A 27,008-nucleotide genomic window follows, 5' to 3' on the forward strand; every position below is an offset into this window, starting at 1 on the left:
TCTATATGGGAGGGTAACTTACAGACACAAATGGGAAAATACAGTACACAGACACTACAACATAAGTGCTAATTCCAAGATCAGGTGTTATCTATCAATCATCTATCTGTCAATCATCTATCTATCTATTTATCATCTATTAATCTATCTATTAATCTATCTATTATCTATCTATCTTTCTATCTATCTATCTATCTATCTATCTATGTATCTATCTATCCATCTATCTACAGTATATATTCATCTATTATCTATCTTTCTATCTATCGTCTATCTGTCTGTCTATCTATTATCTATAAATTATCTATGTATCTATCTATTTATCTATCTATCAATTATCTATCTATTAATCTATCTACAGTATCAATCTGTCTATCTATTATCAAGCTATCTATCCATCTATCTATCTATCTATCATCTATCTATCTATCTATCTATCTATCTATTATCTATTGTTATGGCCTAATACTTGCATCCCTAATACTGGCTAGACTACAAAAGTCTTTTGGGATGGCCGATTATTAATAGAACAGCTTATTTATTAGAAAAACTGATATTGCTTGATTATTTGTGGTTTAGCTACATGGCAGTATCAGAATAAGCAGAGGAAGTTAAGAGACTGGCTATATGCTTAGTACAAAGCTGAGAAATTGATATTGCTTAGAATAAAGTTTGCCTAGAGATTATTTTCGTGTAACCATAATGAATAAGTGATTATTATCCAATAAGATGGCCGTGCTGTATAGTGGTTAGTGCTCTGTGTTGTGTTAAAGCCTTTGTTTGTACTCAGTATCCGGGTTACCGTAGATTCAGCCCCCTTCCACTTATGCTAGATGGAATATGTAAAATGAACCAATTAAATAAGAAGGAGATTTTGAAATATCATAAGAAATGGGTCAGATGGGGTAAGGAGAAAGGTGCTGTTATTTCCTGGCCAGAAAGTGGCAGCACAGACTCCAAAGATTTGAAAGAACTTTTTGAACAGATTCAGATTAAGTGCAACATTTCTGCCAAATATCGAGATGAATTGCCTCATGTATTGCCATCAAATGGCTCCACTAGTTTGTCTACTGTCCCAAATACAGAGCTCCAAATGCAAATCTATTGAGCATCATCTCCGTGTATGCCTCTCAATATATCTAAAAGGGGTGAAAACCAAAATGCAAAATGTTGCACAAAAAATACAGCTCTAAGCAACTTTCCAATATATAATACATTAACTACAAGTTATTTGCAAATTGCTATTAAATACAGTATCTGTCTGTTTTTGCTCTTCCCTGCCTGGCGGTTGTGGCCAATGTGGGACTGGCCTGCCGTGGTACCGGGACTTGCCCCAATGGGCCCTGACCTCAGTGGGCATTTCACCCTTTATGGAGCACAGAGCATTAACGCTTTTCTAGTTTAGGAGTGTAATGGGGTCAGGGAAATGACCATATTTATTGCCACATATAAGCAGGAGAATCCAGGGAGGCAGGTAATTATATAGAACTGGCAGGGGGCGTTTCTCAGAAAGAAATTTCCATGCGCAACAATTTTTTGCCTTTCATGTTCTGTGATTAAAAGACCTGTATAAAAGGGAATCACAGTAATATGCAAAGCTAAGTGGGAACTGGGGTCTTGGCAGAAGGACTACTGACTACTGCTGTTTTTTAGTGGTTCATGTAGTCAGAACCAGCCAGTGCAGGAAACCAAAGGCCAGATATATGGGGGCCATTAATAGCAATAATATCTATCAATAACTTTATATGGTTAAGATTTTTTTGCATAGTGAATGTATACAGTAAAGTTGCCTGTAATTACATTTGCTCTCATTTTTCACCATTTTATATTTGGGTTTACACATTATTTTACAATAATAAAGACTTTGACATATAAAGACCCTCAACAATGCAAAGTGTTTGTGTAACCTCAAACGAGGGCAAAGCCGCCAGCGGGACTCATAATGCATCTGCGCACTTCGGGGGGCCCTTCGTTCTTGCATTATTCAGCTCCTTGTGCTCTGGACTTTGGAACCTTGTCTCAAAATGGTTTGGTGTTATAAATCATTTCCTTCCTTTAAAGGGCTCCTATCACACTAAAATTGCTTCCCCTACCAAAGGAGCGGGCTAATAGAACCCACACTCCGATTGTGGAAAACAGTCGCCCCCGGTGTCGCTACCTATGTAACACTCATGCACATAATAAGCAAGTTGTGGCACTAACTCCTTATGCGCATGTAAGTGGCACGACATGGCTGCCCTCTCTGGAAACCCCCTCCGGGTGTGGGCAGCCTAGCATTGTAGGGGCCCCCAACTGGAGTGGAGTGTTTCCCCCAACTGGAGTGCAGGCTCTATTAGCTCAAACCTCTGGTGGGGAAAGCAATTTTAGTGTCATAAGTGCCCTTTAATCTACAAATTTTGCAGCCAATTCAGGGTTATTATTTTTATTATTATTTATATAGCGCCATCAATATACACAGCGCTTTACAAAATAAAGGGGTACAAAAGACAGAACAATTAACATGTCCATATAAAAAATTCACAAAAATGGTTTACAGTTACATTTGGATGAGGATCGGAGATACTAGGGGGAGGGTCCTGCTTGCAAGAGCTTACATTCTAAAAGGAAGGGCTGAGACATAAGGTCAGGGTAATTAGCATGGCGTTAGAGTTCATGTTGGTGTGTAAAGTGACAGATTAAGGAGTGAGAGGTGAAAACCAGTGGTTAGTGAGTGTTTGAGGGAAGATTAGGGGTGTTCAGTGGGTAATTGCATTTCTGAGGGTTTAGGTTATAGGCTTGAATGAAAATTCAAGTGCGGTTATTCACCGCACTCCCTTCCCCTGTGCTTAGCCTATTCTGCTCAACCATCTAAACATACTTTTCACCATACTGGTGCTTTCTTGTTCTTAATGTGCTTTAAAGAACTGTCTGTCTATAGCTACCCAACCATCCTAGTGGCACTAGGGGAACCCACACAGGGCTGGCAAATGGCATATCAGCATTTTCAGTCAACAATGCGCCATACTACATCTATTACATGTTTCCCGTTTAATTGCATGGGGGAAAGAGATTAGACCCTGTGTCCGTCATCCATACAATCCTATAGCAGATAATATATGAGCTCTTTATAATACAGTGATCTTACTTAAAGATGTAATAAAGCTCAGCAAAAAGTTGGGCTAGATATTCTACACTTTATAATGTTTTTGGCTTCTATACCAGCTCAAGGAAGTGATAGCCCTTAAGCAGAGGATCTTTGCCTTCGAATATGCCCCCAGTAGCCCCCCCATCTTCATTTCTGCTGATTGACAGCACATGCTCTGGGGTTGCTCTGCATCATAATTAATAATAAATTAGCCCCATGTCATCAGTGTCTTTAACCGATGTAACCACTTTGTCTTAATGATGACATTAAGCTTAGATTCTCAGCAGCAGTGTCAGGAACCAGGGGTCCAATGGTACCGCTAATAATTTTAGTGCAGACTATAAGAGAAAACAGGAATTGGGGGACAGATGGGAGAGGTGTTTGCAACAGGATACAGCTTCATTAAATTAATTAACAAAGCAGGAAAATAGGTTATGTTATAGGCACAGGCAAGGCAGGTACAGGTAATTGGCAGGGCAAGGTAGGTACTAGCAATGTCCACTGTAAGTCCATGTCCAGGTAATGGGTGAGGCAGGCAGCATATCAGCAAGGTCCAGGAACAGGCCAAATTCTTTGCCAGCCTGGGTCAGATGTGCACCAACTGCAACAGGAACAGAAGAGTGCATTCACAGTGGGGCTTAAATATCTGCATTTCATACCATTCTGTTGGATGCTGACGGCACACCCTGCCCAAACCTGTCCGTCCCGGATGTATAACTGGACACAATCATAGATAGAAGAAACCCATGTAATTTTTATTTTAGATGTTTTTTAAACAATGAGATGTGATGGTATGGCCTGGGTGAGGGCAGTAGGAGCAGGCAGATACTGTATTATTGTGCCTTTTTAGGGTGCAGTGGGGCTGGGGCTGGTGGAAGGGTTCAACATGACATACAGGAAAGCCTGGGTCCTGGGTTCAGTCTTAATAACATAGAAACCCTTCTGTACAGGTACATTAGACATGGCCAGAATGGGAATGTAATATCTAGCTTTACCTCTTCTTGTTTATCATTGGTCTTTTGGGACCTAACACCTCAGCCCTTACAGCATGTACAGTAATAGAAAATAGACAATAGTATGGCATTCAGTTTATGCCTCTTCTCTGGTGTTTTATGTATCTGATAATACATCCTTACTAGTGATGATAGGGGACTTTCCAACATTTTAGCTGAGCAAAGCTTCGTTTTCATAAGCTGAATCAACACTGGTAACGCAAAGTTGGTATTGAAAGTAAATATTCCATTTTAATCTAGATTATGATTAGATTCCAAGTGCCTCACATCCATAATAAAATACTACAGCAAATAAATTCCAAGCCTGAAAACACAGCTCAGCATAACAAACAGAGCCAAAACAAAGAGGCTCAGCATATTAATGTTTGTTAGTTTCCCTTTCTAACTGAGGTGTATGTTTCTCTTCTACTGTATTAATGTTAATCTATCCATCTCTCTATCCATCCATCTATCCAACCTTCTTTGTATCCATCCATCCATGTATCCATCCAACCTTCCTTGTATCCATCCAACCTTCCTTGTATCCATCCAACCTTCCTTGTATCCATCCAACCTTCCTTGTATCCATCCATCCTTCCATATATCCATCCATGTATCCCTCCTACCTTCCTTGTATCCATCCAACCTTCCTTGTATCCATCCATCCTTCCATATATCCATCCATGTATCCCTCCTACCTTCCTTGTATCCGTCCAACCTTCCTTGTATCCATCCATCCTTCCATATATCCATCCATGTATCCATCCAACCTTCCTTGTATCCATCCATCCTTCCTTCCATATATCCATCCATGTATCCATCCTACCTTCCTTGTTTCCATCCAACCTTCCTTGTATCCATCCATCCTTCCTTGTATCCATCCATCCTTCCATATATCCATCCATGTATCCCTCCTACCTTCCTTGTATCCATCCAACCTTCCTTGTATCCATCCATCCTTCCATATATCCATCCTTGTATCCATCCAACCTTCCTTGTATCCATCCATCCTTCCATATATCCATCCATGTATCCATCCTACCTTCCTTGTTTCCATCCAACCTTCCTTGTATCCATCCATCCTTCCTTGTATCCATCCATCCTTCCATATATCCATCCATGTATCCCTCCTACCTTCCTTGTATCCATCCAACCTTCCTTGTATCCATCCATCCTTCCATATATCCATCCATGTATCCATCCAACCTTCCTTGTATCCATCCTTCCTTCCATATATCCATCCATGTATCCATCCTACCTTCCTTGTTTCCATCCAACCTTCCTTGTAGCCATCCATCCTTCCATGTATCTATCCAACCTTCCATGTATCCATCCATCCTTCCATGTATCTATCCATGTATCCGTCCATCCACCCTTCCATGTATCCATCCATCCTTCCATGTATCTATCCAACCTTCCATGTATCCATCCATCCTTCCATGTATCCATCCATCCTTCCATGTATCCATCCAACCTTCCTTGTATCCATCCATCCTTCCATATATCCATCCATGTATCCATCCAACCTTCCTTGTATCCATCCATCCTTCCTTCCATATATCCATCCATGTATCCATCCTACCTTGTTTCCATCCAAACTTCCTTGTATCCATCCATCCTTCCATGTATCTATCCATGTATCCATCCATCCTTCCATGAATCCATCCATCCTTCCATGTATCTATCCAACCTTCCATGTATCCATCCATCCTTCCATGTATCTATCCAACCTTCCATGTATCCATGTATCCATCCATCCTTCCATGTATCTATCCATGTATCCATCCATCCTTCCATGTATCTATCCAACCTTCCATGTATCCATCCATCCTTCCATGTATCTATCCATGTATCCATCCATCCTTCCATGTATCTATCCAACCTTCCATGTATCCATCCATCCTTCCATGTATCTATCCATGTATCCGTCCATCCACCCTTCCATGTATCTGCATATTGTTCTTTCCAAAAATTGCTTATCTTCCCATTCTGTTGAATACATAAAGATCCTTCACCAAAGTTCGACCAGATTTATTTGGCTGTAAAAAAGTTTCTCTCTCTAAACTTAGATCATCCAAACTGTTAGAAGGTCTCAATTTACCTGATTTCCATAAATGTAATTTAGCAGCTAATATCAGATATACTGTATATTAGAGTGCTTTAGCGGAGATGAGAAGTTCACTAACCATAAAAGTGAAACTATCTTGGATGCAAGAGAACCCATACTATCCTTTCTCCCCAAAAACATGTTCTTTAATCCTATTATAGAGAGATGGTTCTAGTTGTTATAGTTATTCTATTGCTTTCTTATTTACTTGTTAAGTTTTAAAAAAAGATTTGTGTCTTTCTGGCTTGTCACGAATGTTCTGATCTTTAGTGTCAGTTGAGTTGACATATTTGACATGTACACAAATGTTTAATTTTTCTTTCAACAAAAAAGACTTCTGTGCGTATGTATTTTGATATCATTTGATACATTCAGCAATATTGTTGATTCCATCTCAGAACGCCAAACGTGTGTTTTGGCCATTCAGCAGCCATCAGAGTATTCCCCCTGTTCTGCAGGGATGGAGGGGAAAGGTGCTAAGTGATATAAATGAGCCCAACATCATAATGAACTGAAACCTACTAACGACTTTACTGCATCATAAAATCCAGGGCTTTTCTCTGAGATAACATAAGGGATGAGCGGCATTCATTTGTTGCTTATTATATTTCATCTCATTCTTGCCACCCACAGGGCTATTAATTACCTACATGTATGCAAAGAGAATCAATGCAGCATAAATCATGTACGACCGATGCACATTTATTTTAGCTGTCACTCCCCGGCATGTAGAACAAGTAATCGCCTTTTTTAGTCAAACGATGCAGTAAATGGGGCTATATGTTTAGATTTATTAGAGGACGCATGTAACCCTAATTAAGAACATAAGCAGAGTATATATACAATATAGCTGCTTTATACTCTCGACTCGCTTGTTCCACTTTTATTTTTAAAATAAATGAAAAAATAAAGATACATTTATTTTTAATGATCTGAAATGAGTAAATTTGCTAATGAGGTATGTGAGTTTAACTGTTTAAGATCAACATAATGACTTAGGAGCTGATTTACTAATCCACGAATCCGAATGAGAAAAATTCGGATTGGAAAATGAACATTTTGCGACTTTTTCGTAACCGTTCCAACTTGCGCAAATTGTCGCGACTTTTTCATAGCCATTACAAATTTCGTGAATTGTCGTGACTTTTTCATAGCCATTATGACTTTCGTGAATTGTCGCGACTTTTGCATAGCCATTATGACTTTCGTGAATTGTTGCGACTTTTTCGTAACCGTTCCAACTTGCGCAAATTGTCGCGACTTTTTCATAACCATTACAAATTTTGTGAATTGTCGCGACTTTTTCATAGCCATTACGACTTTCGTGAAATGTCGCGACTTTTGCATAGCCATTATGACTTTCGTGAATTGTCGTGACTTTTGCATAGCCATTACGACTTTCGTGAATTGTCGTGACTTTTTCATAGCCATTATGACTTTCGTGAATTGTCGCGACTTTTGCATAGCCATTACGACTTTTGTGAATTGTCGCGACTTTTTCGTATTGAGCGCTCGAAAAATTCGCGACAATTCGCGATAAAGTCACAAAATACCGATCATTACAAAAAAAACGCATTCGGACGCTTTTCGGACGTTCGTGGATTAGTAAATGTGCCCCCTAGAGCCCGTAAGATTAAAAAGACTGCGCCAGTATATGGCATTATCCAGCAGCACATTAAGCGCAAGATTTATTATACATAATATATATCACATTATGAGCGTGTCCCCTAGTCTGTTCGCTTTAATTATATCTAGCAAGCACTGAAACAAGGGGTGATCAATCCGGAAAAAAAAAATACCCATTATCAACATATATTAATAACATATTGAATATTTGCTCAGTGTTTAGAAGGGAAATCAGTACTTTGGTTCATTTTACTGGAGATCACTGTCTCACAAAATACTAATACATTCTTCTTTTATTGTTTCCATTAGACACATACAAAAATTGCCCTTTAAATGACCATTCTAGTACCTCTACACAGCAAATACACTGGTTTCAAGCAATGCTCGAATACTGAGAGCCTGTAAAACTCTTTATAACTCAGATATAGATTTTGCGTGACCTGTACTGCACTGTTTATCGTAGCTGAATCCATAACAAGGATTTATGGAGAGAGGGAATTATACTTTCCTCCTGTGAGCCATTGAATAACGCTGATTGCTGTGGCACAGCCTGTGATCTTCTATTATATGCAAAGCCTTACTTATCAATAATGAACCCAATAAAAATTCTATTTAGTTAACCTTGCTAGTACAAAAATGTTTAAATATTCTGGCCCAGTTGTTGTCTGCAGGTTATTCACTTATATATTGTTACATAGTTACGTTGGGTAGAAAAAAGACCAACGTGCATCAAGTTTAACCTTCTGTGCAAACCCCAGAGCACATACATAGCCCCATACTAACCTATCTATCCACTCACATATAGACCCTCTTATAGGCACTAACAGAATCTGCCATTACCACATCTCTAGGAAGGGAATTCCCCAACCTCACTGCCCTCACAGTGAAAAACCCCAGACGCTGCTTCAAATAAAAGTTCCGTTCCTCTAATCTAAACGGGGGGCCTCTGGTGCATTGATCTCTTCTATGGGAAAAAACATCCCCCAATATCTGTTTATAATTTCTTCAATATACTTGTACATTACAGCTCTTAAAATGGACCTCATTTGTGAGTCAGTCTTCAGGGAACTGTTGGCTGCCAGTGATATCGTAGGCATGTGTTCATAGAGATTTGGTGTCATATGTGGCACGTGCATTTTGGTACATGGGGGTCACAGTCAAAAGATGAATAACATTTATCTGTAGTATTGATTCAATAGTTTAACAAAGACAAAGCCTAAAGGCCCTATTTAAAAAGGTGCATATAAAGCTATTGTGGTAGTTCACCTATAGTTTAATTTTTATTATGTAATAAAATGTTATTTTTAATTACATAATAAATTTGTTATATTTCTTTTGCATTACTCTTTCCAAATGGGGGTCATTGACCCCGGCAGTCAAAAAAACTTTTGCTCTGTGAGACTCCAGTTTTATTGTTGTTATTACCTTTTTATTACATATCTTTTTATTAAGGCCCTACCTCTAACCTCTTTAAATACATCCAAATCTTTGTGTGATAGAGGGAGAAACACATTGCCAAAGTAGCTGGAAGCAAGTTGTAGAGAGTACAGCGGGCGTGGTGGAGCTGATAAGTTTTGGGGGTAGCACAGCAAGGAACCTAATGGTGTTTTGGAATTAACCCTCTGATGCAGGAGAAAGGATTATATGAAAATAATGAAGGCTTAAAAAAAATAAAAACTTCAAGCAAAGTCTTTACAATGTAAAAGAAATTGAGAAGATACCTTCTTTTTTGGTATGCAAAGCAGAAGGAATTCTGGGAAAGAAGCCCAGTATTGCTCAGAAAATATCACTTTGCAGGGAATATCCTAGAGCAGGAATCCCCAACCTTTTATACCCGTGAGCCACATTTAAATGGAAAAAGTGTTGGGGAGCAACACAAGCATGAAAAATGTTCCTGGGGGTGCCAATAAGAGCTGTAATTGGCTACTTAATAGCCCCTATATGGACTGGCAGCCTACAGAAGGCTCTGTTTGACATTATACTTGGTTTTTATGCAACCAAAACTTGCCTCCAAGCCAGGAATTCAAGAAAAAGCCCCTGCTTTGAGGCCACTGGGAGCAACATCCAAGGGGTTGGGGAGCAACGTGTTACTGATGAGCCACTGGTTGGGGAACACTACCCTAGAGGCTGAAGTTCTCCCATTAGGTTTAAATGCACAAACAGGGCAGAATGCTGATCAGATTCCCAGCTACAGAGGTTTTGCCCCTTATTGAGGCTCATCAGGAAGGAAATAGATCCACAAGAAAAGCATTTTGGTTGAGAAGGTAGTAGAAACATTAAAGGAGAAAGAAAGGCAAGTAAAGAGTTAATCTCAAGCTGCAGGCATACCTTCAGTTCTCTCAATAGTGCCCTTAAGTCTCCCCATATTTCACCTGTTCAGATGATCAGAAGCCAAACAGGAAGAAAAAACGCTGAGCTGTGTAAAGAAAGTTCCCATAATGCCTCACTCCTGCACAGACACCCAGACCAAGTGAACATGCTCAGTTAGTAAGACTATGGGGCTGATTTTCTAAGACACGATTTCGAATCCGAATTGGAAAAATTCCGATTGGAAACGAACATTTTGCGACTTTTTCGGTAATTTTGCAATTGTTTCGTGTTTTTTGCGTTTTTTTCGGCGTCTTTACGATTTTTGCGTAAAAACGCGAGTTTTTCGTAGCCATTACGAAAGTTGCGCAAAGTCGCGATTTTTTCGTAGCGCTAACACTTGCGCGCAAAGTCACGCCTTTTTCGTAGCGTTAAAACTTAAAAGGCGCGACGTTTTGCGCAAGTTTTAACGCTACGAAAAAATCGCGACTTTGCGCAACTTTCATAATGGCTACGAAAAACTTGCTTTTTTACGCAAAAATCGTAAAGACGCCGAAAAAATCGCAAAAAATACGAAAAAAATCACAAAATTACAGATCATTACGAAAAAACGCAATCGGACGCATTCGGCCCGTTCGTGGGTTAGTAAATGTGCCCCTATGAGTCAGCTTCCTGCTGATTGGCTCAGATCCACATTCCTAAGGGGGGAAGTGAGTTCTTAGCATTCTTGAGGGAGGGGGAGCAGGAGAGGGGAGAGAGCTGCGTGTCTCTGGCACAGGAAAACAGACACAACTAATCTTTTTTCATAGAAGTCAGTGCAGCGTTTCTGTGAGTGCTTATGGCTGTATTTACATAGACCTTTCTGATTACTTACTTAGTTTTTACCTTTCCTTCTCCTTTAAACAGAAGTAAAATAAATGTACACTCACCCCTTAATATCTGCATTAGACACTCAAGGGGAAAAAAAAGAAGGTATTATGACTTTTAATATACAAGGAAGCGATGTTTAAGATAATTAAACATCCATAAATATCCTCAGGGCCATAAGCCAATATTATTGCATTTCTTGAACCAACTGACTTTATGGATTCAGGGCACTGAGCAATCTAAATGCCATTTGCAGAGGCCAGCCTTATACTATAATCATCCTGAACATTGTATTAAATGCATGTAATCTTATTCCTCCTATAAGGAATTTTAATAAATGCATATCTGACCATTAATAAATGTTTTTTTTTGTATAACGGAGAGGATTTCATGTTTCCCATTTCCCCGTTCATTTTTTTTTCTATTTTTTCACCTGCGAGTGAGACGTACAGTAATTTGGGCTAAAGAGCAAATGAAAGAGGCGCAGGAGTGTGACGCCGATTGTATATTCATGTGGCGAGAGCTTGTTTTGCCTACAGGAATCCCATGAAACTCAATCAAAAAGAATAGATTTGGAAGCAGTGGGCGAGAAGGATTTCAATCATGATAGAGCAGCAAGCCAAGGTACAAGGCATTTATTAGAACGCTTTACAGTGGCAGGAAGCAAGGGTCATGTAATTACTCAGGTTAGAGATGCAATGAAAAATGTATTTTGGTGGATTCAGAAGATTAAAACATCACCATGAAATGTTCAGTCATTAGTAAATGTCATTCTCACACATGGGGTTCAAGAGGCAAAACTAACATAACTAAATTGGTTACTTTTTCTCCCCAAAATAATATTCTATATTTACTCCTTTGGGAAAAATGCTGTTCTGCTGTTGCCAAGGACTTATTTTTACTCATTTGTGCTAATACAAACATTTGTACCAGCCCACAGTGACTGAGTTAATAGACTCACTGTGATACCTTTTCCTGGTCCCACTCATTCTCAAAACTTTGATAGTTTGGTTTGTAGTACAAAAATATATATTTTGTTACATCACATATACAGAATATTGCCAACATCCCATAACCTCCTACACCTTCTCCCACCAGCAGCTACTGGGTCTGATGACTTTATTGAGACAGAAGGACTGCAAAGACTATCAAAAATCATTAATACTTAGTAAGTTAGGTTGAAAAAAAGACACACGTCCATCAAGGTAAATCTTATTGCCAATATGTATATATATAACCTGCCTAACTGATAGTTGATCCAGAGGAAGGCAAAAAACCCTTCTGAAGCCTCTCTAATTTGCCTCAGTGACCTCCTGGCCCCAAGATGGCAATCAGACCAGTCCCTGGATCAACTTATACTCTGAGCTATCTCCCATAACCCTGTATTCCCTCACTTGCAAAAAAGCCATTGAACCCCTTCTTGAATCTATCTAATGCAGAGGTCCCCAACCTTTGTTACACGTGAGCCACAGTCAAATGTAAAAAGACTTGGAGAGCAACACAAGCACCATAAAAGTTCACGGAGGAGCCAAATAAGGGCTGTGATTGGCTATTAGGCAGCCTCTATGCACCCTATCAGCTTACAGGGACTTTATTTGGTAGTAAATCTTGTTTTTATTCAACCAAAACTTGCCCCCAAGTCAGGAATTCAAAAATAACTCCCTGGTTTGGGGGCACTGAGAGCAGCATCCAAGGGGTTGGGGAGCAACATGTTGCCCCCGAGCCACTGGTTGGGGATCACTAGTCTAATGTATCAGCCAGTACAACTGGTTCAGGAAGGGAATTCAATAACTTCACAGCTCTCACTGTAAAAGACCCTTTCTGAATATTTAAACGGAACCTCCCTTCTTCGAGTGGGTGCCCTTGTGTCAGTTGGAAGGACCTACTGGTAAATAAAACATCAGAGAGATTATTATGTAATTCCCTTATTTATTTATACATAGTTATCATATTCCCCCTTAAGCGCCTCTTCTCCAGTTAAAAAACAACCCCAGCTTGGCCAGTCTTTCCCCATAACAGACTTTCCATGCCCTTTACCAGCTTAGTTGCCCTTCTCTGGACTCTCTCTAATTCAATAATAAGTTTTAGCACTGGAGGCCAAAACTACTAGGCATATACTGCACCCTCTTATCTTCAATAGGAGGATACAGTTAAAAAAATGAGAAAGAAAAAGGTAATTATAAGTAGAGTTTTGGGTTGAAAAATGTATTTCTGTTCACAAAACAAGGTCTATGAGACATTCAACGCCCCTGTTATAATTTTAGCTGAAAACAAAATTCCACGTTACAGCTGAAAACAAAATTCTATGTTATCAACCTTTGAAATGGAACATTTGAAATAAGCAGTGTGACAATCTATCAAATTCCCTTTGTTGCGCGGAGATGTATTTTTTTTGTAATATTTTCTTTGGCTTTTCTTCCTCTCTCCATTGATGCCATTCCCTTTTCATTTAAATACAAGACATAAAGGTTACAAACAAAAGAAAGAGAAAGGAGGTCACACAATGCACCGTGCAAAATGCTAAAAATAGTCGAGATGACAGAACAATGAACGAGAGAAATTATGAAAACTCAAATAGGTTATTTTGGACTTTCAGGAAAACATAATTTATAGGGATATATATCATGCTTGATCATTAACTCCATCCGTATGCACGACCATCAATCAATACCATAACACTTAGTGCTTTCTATTTAGGGCATCCCTGCTCTTTTCACAACAAGAAATATAAATGCTAGCAGGAAGGTACTGTAGATACAGTATATTCTATTTGTATAAAATAAGGGTACCCTGGCAAATCTCCTGTAGTGACATGTATTGGGCACTGGGCTACGCTAGTGACGAGCGAATGGTTTCGCGGTGAATTTATGCATTTCGTGGACAAACGGACAACAACGCAGCGGAAAAATGCACCCCACGCAAAAAAATTGTTGCCCGCGTCAAAAAATTGTCACGCACATAAAACAAATGACATCTTTTCAAAGGTTTGCAAATTTTTTGGTGAAGCGAAATGGGACAGATTCACTCATCACTAGCTCTAATGAGAGATATTGCCTGAAACACAACTAGCAGCTCTGACTTACTAATCATTTATCACTACTTGCAATGTGTGGCAAATTGGGTTGCCATTTTTACACAGCATAATAAATAGGCCCCTAAGTCCCCTGTAGAAAACTATGGCCCACCAGGATACCAGGAAAACTACCGGTGGGCCCAGGTGTCAGTGGGCCCTCCTGCTCCATTGGCCTGCTTCATGGTCATTCCCTATTTCTGAATGGAAACAAAGAGGAGAAATAGATGGAAGAATTGATGCTAGCATGTAAATAAAAGAGACTAGGAGAATAAAGATTTTGGGTGAGGGAAGCAGGAAAAATAGTTTGGAAAGCGGGCCTAGGGTTTAAGGCTTTCGGGTGGGCCCCTGGGTTCCCAGTCCAACACTTTGTAGAGTATCAGTAGGGTGTAGTGATGAGTGAATTTTTTCACCAGGCATGGATTCGCAGCGAATTTTCTCATTTCTCCCATGGCGAATTGTTTCACGAAACTTCCGTGAAAATTTGCAGCAGAAAAATTCATTGCGTGTCATAAAAGTTGTGGTTGCGGCAAAATTGATGCGGTTATGCCAAACTTGGGCGCGGGCTCTGCAAAATTGGGCGCGTCACAGCAAAAACGGGCGCTGGTGACAAAAAAATTGCACGTCAAATGCGTTTCTTGAATTTTTCGCCATTACGCGAGTTTTCTTGCTGTTTTGCAAATTCTCACTAGTAGCTGTCACTTTTTCTCTTTCTAGAACACACTAATACACACGGATCCACTGGGATACCAGGAAAAATCCTGCTGGGCACCAACTGCCTGCCAGCCAGCTGCCCACAGCCACCCCTTGTCCCCGCTCTGTTTCACCATGAAATGCACGGACATCTTTCATTTTTAACATTGACTTAAGCAGTGGATCAGTAGTGGCAATGGCTGGTTGATGGGCCCTTTGGTGGATGAGTAGTGGGCCCTTGAGTTGGGTACATGGAGAGCCCTAGGTACCCCAGTCCGACTCTGCTAAAACACATTAATTGTGGTTTTTAGTGATGAGTAAATCTGCCCCGTTTCGCTTTTCCGCTTTGGCGAATTATTTAGCCCATCACTAGTGGATTTGTTTTCTACTGAGTTAAATATTATTATTGACAGTGTTCCTCCTAAACCTCACTGTATTGTGACTAAAGCTGGTCACATAAATAAGATCCCCTCTTTGTTCAGGGTATCAAACAAATGGCTGATTTTTCTGACGGTCCTATCACATGGGGGTGCAGCTTACACATCCTGGCATGGTTTTAAGGGAACCAGGATTTTCGGCTTGGCCCAGTCACACAAAAGAATTATAATTTATGATATATATATTAACTAACATAGCATGAGTTTGACCTGGGGGTAATACATATTTGTCATATCTGAACTAATTTAAGAATTTTCCCGTTTTCCATTTGAGGGCCAATTGTACTCGGAATAGATTGAACTTGATGTACTGAAGTCTCATTTCAACTCTTTACTAAGTTACTAAAAATATATGGCATCCAAAGCATAATGCAATTTGATCTGCTACCTACTCACATAATGCTCTCATTTAAGAAAATCCATTAGGTCTAATGCACTTAAGGTTTTTTCATCCATATTTCTGTGTGTTGACGATGGCAAAATATATAGGCAGTAATATTCCAAGGATCAATGCATGTCAGTGCCTTTTTTTTAACACACACAGATATGTACAGATATATAAACAGTATATGGTCAATTATCCATAACATACTGACATATACCAGTGGCTTTTCTCATAGTGAAATGGTCTTTATTAATGACATTTTATTTTTTAATTAATAGTGTAAAATATACCTTGTTACAAAATCAGCAATGAAAACAAACCATTGAGGCTTGGATTTCTGCATTTCTCCATTGCCAATTTTTTTTTTTTTGCAAATATGCGGTGGCATTGACTCCAATGCATTTTTCTCAAAAACAGTTGGCATAAAAAAACACCCATTGACTCTAATGTATTTGACACCAAAATAATTGCTGCATAAAACAGCCATTGATTCTTTAAAAAATACCCATTAAATGCATTTTGCATGGAAAAAATCACTGTTATTGTCACTGGCTTCAACAAAATTCTCAAACATTCACAATTTGGCTGAAATTATATTAAATGTAGGGTCGTACAGGGGGGTGCAGGCAGTGTTGGACTGGAACCCCAAGAGTTTTCCTGGTATCCTGGTGGGCCAGTCCGACACTGGGTGCAATCGTTTTTTGGCTGTGGGGTCAGTGACCCCAATTTGAGAGCTGCAAAGAGTTAGAAGGTAAAGGCAAATAATTAAAAAACTATAAAAAAAAAAAAAAAATAATAATAAAGACTAATTGAAACATTGCTAAGAATTAGCCATTCTATAACATGAACTTAAAGGTGAAGCACCCATTTAAGCAGTGCAGGGGTCTATATCTTGGTTAATTGTGGAACTGGTAACCTTCCGTCAGTATATGGCAACCTGCATGAACCACAGTCCCTTCCTAACTGGCCAACTATGTAACTATAAGGACACCTGCCATTAACTTCTATGTGACCTCGACAGCTTTTAGATGGCGTAGTTTTAATTTTAGAGGCAAAAATTAGAAATTAGGAATAAAAAAATATGACCTTTAAACTAAATGGTCCCCTTAGTTTCCTTCATTATCATATAAAGTGATTAATGGACTTTCTAAGTAATTTTTCTTTCTAAGTATGTTTTCTAAGTAATTTAGGGGCAGATTTTTGAAAATTCAAAAAGCAAAACAAACATTTCTTGCTGAATGGCGATTTCGAAAAATGTTGCCAAGTGTCTCTCGACTCGCAAAAACACTCAAACTTTTTTGTGATTTCGCACAAATTTTCTAATAACTTTAATGGTACAAAAAAAAATTCAAGACAACTGTTGAGAATTCTTCACTATGTGGTGCACAGGGATAGTTCAGTTGAAACAGGGCCGGGCCCAGGGAGGCACAACTGGGACTGCACATACACATTGCTCACATACGGAGCACTGGAAACAGGACGCAAATCCGGCACTGAGTTGAAATACATGTTGATTTCCCCATTGGTTTGTTTGGATCTCAACAGGTTTCAGCTTTCAAAGTTTGTGTTGGGAAAACACCAGACACAATGCTGAAAAACCAAAAAATACCAAAGAAAGTCAATCTGCGCAAGATTAGGAGTTTTGATTGAGCATCTTAACCCATGATAAATTAGTCACCTAGGCAACTGCATTCACATGAAAACACAGGGCTTCCAACTACCAACTTGCATAGAATTAATAACTAGCGATGAGCGAATCTGTCCCGTTTCGTTGAAAAAGTTGCAAATCTTTCAAAAGATTCGAGAAACAGCGAAAATGTTGCACGAAAAAAATATTGCCGCCCACGACTATTCTTTTGACGCCCACGACTATTCTTGCGACAATTCTTGCGCGCTGATTTTTTTCATCCGTTTCATGAAACAACCCACCAATGCCAAAACACGGAAATTCGCAGCAAATCCATGCTTGGAGAAATATTTTGCCCATCACTATTAATAACTGATAACCCATAGGTCCTGGAAATTAGTATTGGTTAGTGATAAGCAAATGTGTCCCATTTTGCATCACCATAAAATTTGTGAAACGGCAAGAAAATTTCGCAAAATGGCAAAAAATTTGTGAAACGCATTTGTCCCACAATTTTTTTGTCGCCTGCATCTATTTTTTGTCGCCCACACTTTTTTGCCACGACCGCGCCCAATTTGACACACGACAAAAAAAAAATCTGCGCGACTTTTCGCAGAAGTTCCGCTTAACAATTCGCCAATGGCGAAATGTGGAAATTCGCTGCAAATCCTGGGGCCAAACAATCGAATTATAACGGCGGGTATAGCAAAAGTTGGTCCGGGAACTGCATCAATAAGCCGATGCGGTCCCCGATCCGGCTAGATTTTCTAACCTGCCTGATCGAGATCTGGCCGATTTCAGGCCAGATATTGGTCGGGCAGGCCCGTCGGTAGTGCCCATACACGGGCCGATTAGCTGCCGAATGGTCTAAGGGACTGATATCAGCAGCTACTATTGGCCCGTGCATGGGGACCTTTAGACAGCTCCTTATTTTTTTCCTTATAGATGATATTAGCTATTCAAAGTGAGTATCTATTCTATGGACTATCTCATGATTCAGCGTGTTTGTTCAACTTTAATGATATCCAAGGGTGGTACTCACCTCAGGTGGCATAATACAAAGGTTCGTGGAGTAGAAGAAAAGAAATATAAGGAATAAAAAGAAAACCCCGCCAACCGTGAAATATAAGGATCTCAGAAGCCACCTGTGACCATAAAGAGTCAGAAGGCTGAAGGCCAAGTTATAAAGGTCATAGAAATCTGAGGTGCCTTCAGATAAAGGGGGAATGTATTAAGATTGGCATTATTAATGGACGGAGTGCTGATTCTTTGTTGCCTTTTTGTTTTATCGTTGGCTTTTTTTTTGTTTTGGGTTCTATATTCATCTTTTGTTCAATTCTAATAATCACCATCATTATAACAGTTTACAGATTTCAGATACGTTTGAATAGATGGAAACCATAGCGGCAAATGCCAGACCTTTTTAGCTCTCCCTGCAGGCCCGGACATAGGCGACCTTTAAATTGATTATTCAAGACAAAACATATTACAATTTGCCATAAATACATTCCCCTCTGTAATATATTATATTGCTCTATAAAGAGTCTCATACAGTAATCCAGAAAAGTAACACAAGCAATATAAGTATAAATAATATAACACATTGATTTGCATTACCATAATGTAATATTGTATTGTCTATTGTTGGTTCCTATACTGTAATATTCATGTCACATCATCACGTATTTCCAGCTTATCGCTGGGCTACAGGGTAGCGGCAGGGACAGTTCATTTCTGCACTTCTAATACACTGATTCTATCAGATAGTTGGTGTTAAAGGAACACTCTCATATCACAGTTTCCCTTGTAATATTTCTATTTCATCTGTATGCACTTATAATTAGCAGCGGGGAGTTTTCTGTTACTAAATATTTCATGAAATGAAATGATTTTGAGAACTTCAGTACAGTTGTTTCATTGTTTTGGAAAGTTTCCTTATCTCGATCACTCTGCTAATTAATCCCTTTATAGGCACAAAATCCTGAAGGGATAGAAAAAATGAGTTTCAAATGACATCTTGGGCATGTGCTGCCTGAATTCTCTTATTAAAGGGGCAGTATACCCCACTGTGGAGCTCAATGAATAGGGTTTCTGTTGAACATACTTTTGCCTTACAGGGGAATAGGGAATATGAAGCTACTCCATGTTTGGTCCTTGCAAGGTAGCTAAGATTATGGAGTAGCTTCCATCTCTAGTACTTACCAACACAGGGCATGATCATTGAAATCCCTCCCTATAAAGAAGGCTCTAGGACATGATCAGTAGTGGATAGGAGACATTTCTATACCAAAGTCAAATGATAGTCCGGTTGTTGACTTGTATCTAATTATACTGGTAATCTAATTACCTACCTCGCAAGGATCAAACATGGAGTAGCTTCCATCTCTAGTACTCACCAAGGCAGGGCATGATCATTGAAGTTTCCTCCCTATAAAGAAGGCTCTGGGACATGATCAGTAGTGGATGGGAGACATTTCTATACTAAAGTCAAATGCTATTCCAGTTGTTGACTTGTATCTAATTATACTGGTAATCGAATTACCTACCTCACAAGGATCAAACATGGAGTAGCTTCCACTTCTAGTACTCACCAAGGCAGGGCATGATCATTCAAATCCCTCCCTATAAAGAAGGCTCTGAGACATGATCACTAGTGGATGGGAGACATTTCTATACCAAAGTCAAATGATAGTCCGGTTGTTGACTTGTATCTACTTATACTGGTAATTTAATTACCTACCTCACAAGGATCAAACATGGAGTAGCTTCCACTTCTAGTACTCACCAAGGCAGGGCATGATCATTCAAATCCCTCCCTATAAAGAAGGCTCTGAGACATGATCACTAGTGGATGGGAGACATTTCTATACCAAAGTCAAATGATAGTCCGGTTGTTGATTTGTATCTACTTATACTGGTAATTTAATTACCTACCTCACAAGGATCAAACATGGAGTAGCTTCCACTTCTAGTACTCACCAAGGCAGGGCATGATCATTCAAATCCCTCCCTATAAAGAAGGCTCTGAGACATGATCAGTAGTGGATGGGAGACATTTCTATACCAAAGTCAAATGATAGTCCGGTTGTTGACTTGTATCTACTTATACTGGTAATTTAATTACCTACCTCGCAAGGATCAAACATGGAGTAGTTTCCATCTCTGGTACTCACCAAGGCAAGGCATGATCATTGAAATCCCTCCCTATAAAGAAGGCTCTGAGACACGATCAATAGTGGATGGGAGACATTTCTATACCAAAGTCAAATGATAGTCCAGTTGTTGACTTGTATCTAATTATACTGGTAATCGAATTACCTACCTCGCAAGGATCAAACATGGAGTAGCTTCCACTTCTAGTACTCACCAAGGCAGGGCATGATCATTGAATTCCCTCCCTATAAAGAAGGCTCTGGGACATCATCAGTAGTGGATAGGAGACATTTCTATACCAAAGTCAAATGATAGTCCAGTTGTTGACTTAAAACAAATAAGAAAAAAATGATCATGTTAGCACTGCCAGAATGGAACATTTACTTTCCTTACCCACGGAGATACCTCAATGATACATACAGCTTCTTTAAAGTTGCCTACAGTACAACTTATAGGCAACTTCCAAAGAGCTATAAGAGTGTTAAATATTCACAGGTCTCAATAACCTGATGGTTATTGAGTTATTCATGAACTCAAACTGCAACCAACACTCAAAAGACCAGATTCAGCAAGTTTTTGTAATTTATTGCAATTATATTTTGTGTGCTATTGGTGCTAATGCTATGACTATATGCAATATAAAGATAAAGGCAACTGGGGCAGGGGGGTGGATGGCCATCACTGAAACTCCATCTGTTGCAGGGATCACCAACCTTTTTTTACTTGTGAGCCACACTCGGATGTAAAAAGTGTTGGTGAGCCACACAAGCATGAAAAAAGTTCTTTGGGGGATGCCAAAGAACTGGCTATTTGATAGTCCCATGGGGCCTGCAGGAGTCTCTGCTTGGGGTAAAACTGTGTCTCTGTGCTTCCAAAACTTGCCCCCAAGCCAGACATTTAAAAATGGGCACCTACATTGAGGCCACTGGGGGCAACATCTAAGGGGGCGGTGAGCAACATGTTGCTTGTGAGCCACTGGTTGGGGATCAGTACAGGAGGTGGTGCAACTGGCAGGCGTGCAAGCAGTCTAGGGGTGTGCCACAGGTAAATCCAGTCCTGTGTATATAGTTAAAATATCTAACAGTATAGAGTTAATTTACTAAAGTAATGAAAAGTGTTTTTACCCCCCATCCAACAGTATACCCCAGAATTCCATTGTGTTGCACCCCCTGCAACCAGGCACAAAATTGTGTGAGATGTACTGGAGCCTCAAAAATTTAAATAGGTTCAACTTGCACTTCCAAGGGAAGGGGCGGCATGTGGTTAGCAATGGGTTTACACTTATACACCCTTCATTTAGGTGTGAGTAAACTCGCAATAGATACAACACACAAAGGTAGCCATGTTCTTATTGGCTGGTCAAGGCAGGTGTTAGGTACAGGGATTTCTTGCGCTAGAGTGCTTTGTGCCTCATCAGGTTTAAGCTCTTTGTATATGACATTAGGTACAATTTGCACCTAGTTTAAGCCTAACATATGGATTAGAAGTGAGCCCCTATATGTTTTATCCATTTCACATTTATAGGGGGGCCAGATCAAATATCCTTTCTACACTTTCCTACAACTGGTTATCCCATTACAGCAGTGCAATCCCACTCACTACTAGTTGAAGGTCAACAAACTTACTAGGATCTGAAATTTTAATTAGATTTTATTTGCAGACTAGGGAATGCTACTCACTCCTCTGCTTTATATTCTGATGGTTAATAACACAGACTACAGATGTTCTGTTCAATTAAGACAAGCACAATAAAGGGGTAAGTGACTGAATGTGATATCCCCAGGACTCATTACTTCAGCTCTGTCTGTGGGACCATCTAACTGTGATTGAAATGATCGAGTGCTTGAGTCAAACATGAGCTCAGTTCCTGCGAGGGGGGGTGTGCACTTTGATAAAAATATTGTATGGATTAATAAAAATTCTGTAGACATGGGTAAGAGAGAGAGAGAGGGTCAACTTCTTTTCCTGGAGCTTAGTGATTCTGCCAGAGCCAGAATAGCACAAAAGGAAACAATAGAAACAATAGAAATGGCACACAATTCTGGAATAAAATAAATGAGCAAAATAACAAGAATAACCCATAATCCTGAAATGGCTGAAAAAAGCTCAATTTTTTTTTTTGCCATGACAATAAGTGTAACAACTTAGTGCTGGGCAACCAAACTACCTCTGAAGTTAATATAGTCACTAGGGATCAGCACATTTTTTACCTGATACAGATTTGCAGTCAAACAGTGACAAAAATGTAATTTTTTTCTGGAATGTCATTTTGTTTCCATGGAAATCGTCTTGTTTTGTTTCGGGGAATAAAGTGAGAAAAATTGCCCATTGACTCCAATGTGTTTGGCACAAGGAAAAATAGAAAAAAAACTCCTCGTTGACTCCAATGCATTTGATACAAATTAAATGCTCACTGATTCCAATGCATTAGGAGAAATATCACTATTTTACAAATTTATTTGCAGTTTTGCAATTTTTTGCAGAAGTGACATGCATGTGGCTAAGGGTGACATCACTTCCTCTACGTGTGATGTCACGCTTACCCTGCAGCTGCCTAGGGCGCAACGATTGGGGGGCGCCAGGCAGCCTCTCCTGCCTACCCCTAGCCTGCTCACTTTAGTCATTGCTTGTCATTACGCGGTGAGGGCAATGATCTAGCCGCTAGCGCATCGCGAACCGCTAAAGCACACGCACGGGGGGGGCAGGAATCAGCGAGGTTGCCGACCGGGTTGCCTAGGGCGCCTGGTCAGCTTGGCCCGCCCCTGCTAGACCCTCACATTTGCCCTGCAGAAGCTGTCTGGACCCTTACCCCGAGCTTTGCAACTGGATTTTCACAGATATAATCTGGCAATATGAAGGAGAAGCAGAGCACATCCAAGTAATATGACAAAAAAAATTATTTTACATATCAAAAAACCAACGCATTTCGACCCCCCAAAAAAAGGGGGGGTCTTCTCAGGGGCACATATAAAAAAGCCCCCTGACGAAGACCACCCTTTTTAGGGGGGGGTCGAAATGCGTTGTGTGTTGTCATATTATTTGGATGTGCCCTGTTTCTCCTTCATATTGTTGTTTTTTTGGGGATCTCACAGGGGACCCCTGCAGTGAGCACCCACCATATGGTACAACTTTTTGTAGGTGTGCAGCACCACACATTAGAATTTTTCCAGATATAATCTGGCTTCAGATGGGTGGGTTTTTATTTACTTTTTTTTCATGTTTAATTGCATTTTTTTTGTATTTATATAAAGGGCCGCCCCTCTAACGCTGTTGCCATAGGCACAGGCCCTCGGGTGCCTTTATATAAATACAAAAAAAATGCAATTAAACATGATCACTTTTTTTTTCATATCGCTGGAATATTTACACGAAAACTTGAATTGGAGAAAAAACTTTGTTGTGTTTATTCGCTGAAAAAAACTTGATTACATTGCTCTCATTTTTTTACAAATGTTTACAAATTGGATAAAACTTGTTTGAATGCTGAAAATACACCTCCCATTGGCTTCATATGAATTTTCAAGATACGTTCGATTGGCAAATTTCTAAAATTCAAGTTCAGAAAACTCAGATTTAAAAATATTCAAGTCTACGATTTTTAGCTTTGATTTTTTCCAGTTGTGGCAAAAACACATACAGTATTTAAATTGGAATTAGTGATGAACAAATTTTTTCACGAGGCAGGGATTCGCAGAGAAATGTAGCATGTTGCTGAATCCTTTTACGAAACTTCCACGAATTTCACCACAAAAAAAAGGTGCAGCAAAATAGGCGCGGTTGCGTAAAAAAAAGTGGTGCCCATCAAGTTTTTTTGCAGATTTGCTAATTTTTCAGGGAAACGGGACAGATTTGCTCATCACTAATTTTAATACATTTGCTACTAGTTTGTCTATGAGGCTAATTGCTTTGTCTTATTTCGTCATTCGTTTATGGCTGGCCATATCATAATATCAGGCCCTCATCTTTATCCACTAGGTCACTCCTTATTGGTCCTTTGCAAAGGGATTATCCAATGCTGTGGGACTTTGGGAGACAGCCTGTGACAAACAAAAGAGAACAATGGAGTTCATGTGCAAGGCAGAATTTTCAGATTGGGTTAGCAGAGTCATTAACCCCAATATAAAAGCTAGAGAAAACTCTTAAGTATTTATGTCATGATTACAATGATAATTTTATAAATGAATTTAAAATAAACAGTTTAGTTCCTCTATAAAGCCATGATGTAGAATGCTCGCTGGGGACCTGGTATTTTCCAGATAAGGGGTCTTTCTGTAATTTGGATCTCCTATCTTTAGTCAGCTAATAAAATTATTTATAAAGTAATTAAACCTGATAGGATTGTTTTGGCTCCAATAAGGATTCATTATTTCTTAGTTGGGATAAAGTACAGGGAAAAGGGAATCATTTAACCATGAAATAAACCCAATAGGGCTGTTCTGCCCCCAATAAGGGGTAATTATATCTTAGTTGGGATCAAGTACAGGTACTGTTTTATTATTACAGAGAAAAGGGAATCATTTAACCATGAAATAAACCCAATAGGACTGTTCTGCCCCCAATAAGGGGTAATTATATCTTATTTGGGATCAAGTACAGGTACTGTTTTATTATTACAGAGAAAAGGGAATCATTTAACCATGAAATAAACCCAATAGGGCTGTTCTGCCCCAATAAGGGGTAATTATATCTTAGTTGGGATCAAGTACAGGTACTGTTTTATTATTACAGAGAAAAGGGAATCATTTAACCATTAAATAAACCCAATAGGGCTGTTCTGCCCCCAATAAGGGGTAATTATATCTTAGTTAGGATCAAATACAGGTACTGTTTTATTATTACAGAGAAAATGGAAACCATTTTTAAAAATTTTAATTATTTGATTAAAATGGAGTCTATGGGAGAACTTTCTGGATAATGGATTTCCGGATAAGGGGTCCGATACCTGTGTTGATATGTAATGTTTGAGTTGTTGTCCTAGTTGTCTAAGGGTAATATCTAGACTGTAAAACATACATATAACACTCTATTAGTGCCACAGGTATCTCTGGATAAATATAACTATCTATGTATCAGGTATAATTGCACCCTTTATTTTAAATACAACTCATGGCTTGTGTATTATTGTATCTATGGTATAGGCTTTTAACCACAGTTTCTCAGGAAAGTATATCTAAGTATATTTAATGCAGGTATGAGCTAATAGGGTGACCTATGACTGGTGGAAATGCTTAGAGAGTATTGATGAGAAACAAATTGAATGGGCTGGATGTTTGTAGAAGCCATTCCATTACATGTCATTAAGAATGTTTCGTTTGAGCAACAGACCACGTCGGAGTTGAGGATATTTTTGGCCACTCTTACTGTAGGTCTTAGCCGGCGGTAGCGATTATAGAATACATTTTTAATAAAAGGTTCCTATAGAGAATTAGAAAATGGAACATGGAAGAGCTTCAGCAGTTAATTGGACATTAGGGTTTGATGCATCCGGTAGGTAAAGAAGGGATGCATTTAGGACCTGTTCATCCTCTAAGTAAAGGATCGATGCACATAGCATGGACTGAAAATGGGAAAATCTATATAGAGAGGATTCTGAGTTCCTAAAAGTAAAAAAAATGCTCGGACTTTATGTGAGTGAAACTGCCGGCCACACAATGGGACGTAGCATATACCCAAGGAGTCCGGTTAGAGGTGTACTCAGCTTTATTCATTAGTGGATCAGCTTTATCTAATACTATCCAAATTACTACACATTTACTCTGTCTGGGTTTATACACTTTGATGAGGATAAGCAAGAGCCAAAGAGAACCACGAGCATAAAATGCAGCAAAAATGTTCAACTTCCAACATAGTTTGGGTGGGGTTTAGTTCATGAATATACACTACATTCCCTTATCCGGAAACCCGTTATACAGAAAGCTCCAAATTACGGAAAGCCCATCACCCATAGACTCCATTTTAATCAAATAATTCAGAATTTTAAAACTGATTCCCTTTTCTCTGTAACAATAAAACAGTACCTGTACTTGATCCCAACTAAGATATAATTACCCCTTATTGGGGGCATAACAGTCCTATTGGGTTTATTTCATGGTTAAATGATTCCCTTTTCTCTGTAATAATAAAACAGAACCTTCTAATTGATCCCAACTAAGATATAAATAATCGTTATTGGATACAAAACAATCCTGTTGGGTTTAATTAACATTTTATTGATTTTTTTAGTAGACTTAAGGCATGAAGATCCAAATTACATAAAGACCCCTTATCCAGAATACCCTTGGTCCCAAGCATTCTGCATAATGGGTCCTATACCTGTATATATATTCCAGTTTGGTAACATTCTTTAATAGGTCAATGACACTATATAAACTATGTGTTGGTTAAGTATTCCTTATGGGGGTATAGTTTCCATTTAAGGCTTAAGAGGGTATTACTAAGTAACGTAGTTCTGTGGTTCTTTAGCTCTTTGAAGTACAAATGACCTGTAGGCCGCAGTTCTTGAGTAGCAGGTTCAACCACAGTGAATTGACACTGTCATGTCTGTGTATAAACATAGCTTCAATCAGAAAAACTGGCCGAAGATTTCTGTGCCGTTCATTACATCTACCCTCTCAGCTCAA

The 27,008-nt window shown here is 39.2% G+C and overlaps 1 long non-coding RNA gene across 1 annotated transcript in view; it reads left to right on the top strand.

The window, feature by feature from the left end:
- The window catches only part of LOC116408437, a 182,812-nt gene that overhangs the window by 11,742 nt on the left and 144,062 nt on the right, over positions 1 to 27,008 (top strand). The gene's annotated exons all lie outside the window — the stretch shown is intronic.

Source organism: Xenopus tropicalis, chromosome 1 (genome assembly GCF_000004195.4).
Source record: "Xenopus tropicalis strain Nigerian chromosome 1, UCB_Xtro_10.0, whole genome shotgun sequence".
NCBI classification, from domain to species: Eukaryota; Metazoa; Chordata; class Amphibia; order Anura; family Pipidae; genus Xenopus; species Xenopus tropicalis.